Source organism: Myotis brandtii, unplaced genomic scaffold, assembly GCF_000412655.1.
Source record: "Myotis brandtii unplaced genomic scaffold, ASM41265v1 scaffold516, whole genome shotgun sequence".
Classification (NCBI taxonomy): domain Eukaryota; kingdom Metazoa; phylum Chordata; class Mammalia; order Chiroptera; family Vespertilionidae; genus Myotis; species Myotis brandtii.
Genome location: NW_005369676.1, coordinates 175,091 through 177,790, shown reverse-complemented (window position 1 = coordinate 177,790; position 2,700 = coordinate 175,091).

The window sequence follows — 2,700 nt, the reverse complement described above, 5'->3', positions numbered from 1 at the left end:
TCCACCGCTTCTTTGTTTGTATCTATATCCACAGACCTTGGCTGCAAACAGGCAGGACCAATCTGCCTGCTGTCGATCTTAATCACTCAAGCATCTGTATTGCTTTCTGGGATATAATGGCACCTCTTCAACCCAGTCCCTGAGGGCTCTTTGGGGCTGTTCAGAGTCTTTGCTTCCTTTGTAAAGCTCAAGATGTAGGCTGGGTGTGGCAGTATTAGCTGCCTTGAGGCTGCTGGGAGTGCTTGGCTTTTCAGGAGAAAAATGGCTGCTTAGGTTAGGAGGGTATGGGATGTCTCAGTGCTGGATTCCTGGTCCCTGCTCTGCTTTCCTCCACAGCCTCTTCCCAGAATCCACAAATCTGCACCTGTGCCTGCACCACAGCCTCGGGTGAGTGTTTGTAATTGAAAGGTCCTATGAACTAGTTTTAGCAAATAAAAGCAAAGACAAAACAAAGCCAAAACAACCACATGATTACAAGTTTCTCTCCCCCTCACCTCTGCTCCCCTCCCCAAGCACCACACTGCTCAGGCAGCTCTTCAGGCCACCTATCTGGGTGCAGCCTCTTGTGGCTGTGGACTTAGAGCAAGATTCCAAGTCCTCCAGCAGCCCTGTGGACTTCCTTTCTACAGTTGGATGCCATGCCTGTCCCCAAGGTATGTAGCCCTGGTGCAGTGCAGCTTCCTCCTGACCCTCTCGGTCTGGTGGTTGTGCATCTCTCTCCAGCCCAGATCTCTGATCCTACCATTTTCCAGGTGTCCTCTGCCCTTCCTGGTTTTGAATTGTCTTACCAGCAGTTTATAATTCGCCAATTCTGGGTGGATGCTCTCCAATGTAGTTCCTTCTTCTATCTTGTCTGGGACAAGGTACAGGACACTTCTGCTTATTCAGCTGCCATTATTTTGTGGATCAATTCTTATACTTTGTATTAGGAAAACAAAAGCTTCCTTACTCTGCTTTAATCTCATTGGTGAGCACCAGGTTCCATGATCATTCCACGGGAAGTGATTTTTTTCACTGGTACTCTTGCCTCCCCCACCAAAATTGGGATGTTTCATGTAAGGAGGAAGGATGAATGAGTGGATATTGAAATTTTCTATTACTCATAATATTTTTCTTTACCAGTGTTAGTAAATGTTGAAGTTGCTGCATAAGAATAAGAGTAGATTGAGGATTCTGGAGAAAGGATAGGAAAAGGATGAGGGAAATGTCAAGGAGAGAAATTGGATGTTAGAGGAATGGATTTCTTTTATTTTTAGTAAATTTATTTAATCTTCAATGCATGCAAAGTCTCATTCTGTTTCTGAAAGAGAAGACCTAAGAAATAAGGATTTCTTAAACTTCATGCCACTTCTGCCTTCCCTTTCTGCAAAGAGAACATTTTGTTCACTTATTATTTCTTGACTAGAGGCCCGGTGCACAAAATTCGTGCATGGCGGGGGGAGGGGGGTCCCTCAGCCCGACCTGCACCCTCTCCAATCTGGGATCCCTCAGGACATGTCCTACTGATGGCTTAGGCCCACTACCCATGGTTCTCTGCTCTCTGCGGGGCCTGCCTGCTCCACACCATGGTGACAGGCAAGCGGGCCCTGCTGGGCGCTGCCTGCAGGCCGGCTTGCCTGCTCGGGTGTCCCCAGTGGTGACCCACCAGTAGGCCCTGCTGGGCGCTTGCCTGCTCTGGGTAACCAAGGCAATGCCTGCGGGGCTTACATTGCCGGGGTGATGCCGCCAGCGTCCTGCCCTGGCTGCTATGGGTGCAGCCATCTTTGTCATGGAGTAACAGTTAATTTGCATATTACTCTTTTATTAGATAGGATGAGTCATGAGAATTTGCTTTGGTCCATGGTACCTGCTGTCAATAACTAAAATGTCTTCTTTGGGTTTGGACTTTCATTTCCCCATTCCTATGGAGACATTGGCTCTACACTTGCTGTCTAAAGCACAAGAATCACTATAGGGTGTTAGTTTCAGGCTGAGTTGTTTGGAAAGACAGAGTTTATTAGGCCAGTGAGGCAGAAACATTTAGGTAGGTGGTATTTGGGAAAATACCAGGTCACACTGTATATGAAATTTTCTACTTGGTCTAAGCAAGGGTGTTTGTGCACATTGTTCCTTAACTTATTTTAATGACACTACCTAGGCCACATGCTAATGCTCTAGATTCCTGAGGAATAGCCTTCAAACAGAGTGGTCTCCTGTGCAAAAGCTTTCTGTTTTGTGTTCATGACCATATTCAATTAACAAGCTACTGACAGCACTGAATATTAGTCAAACGGCAGATTTTCCTGCCAATTAATTATTCTTATGCCATCTTTCAAAACTGTGCTTATTTAGAAGGTGGCTAACATTTGTTATATATGAGTCTCATATATATTCTAAATCATCCTATATAATAAAGAGGTAATATGCAAATTAACCCTCATGCCCTCACAAGATGGCTGCCTATGACCAGGCCAGCAGTGGGGTTAGTGAGAGACGACCAAATGACTGAACAAGCAGGTTGAGTGGGGCGACCAGGCTGGCAAGGGGGTTAGTGAGGGATGACCAAACGACTGAACAAGCAGGCTGTGTGGGGCGACCAGGCCTGTGGGGGGACTGTGAGGGGCAACTGGGCTGGCAGGAGGGGCAGTTAGGGGCGACCAGGCCAGCAGAGGGGGGCAGTTAGGGGCAACCAGGCCAGCAGGGGGGGCATTAAGAGTTGAC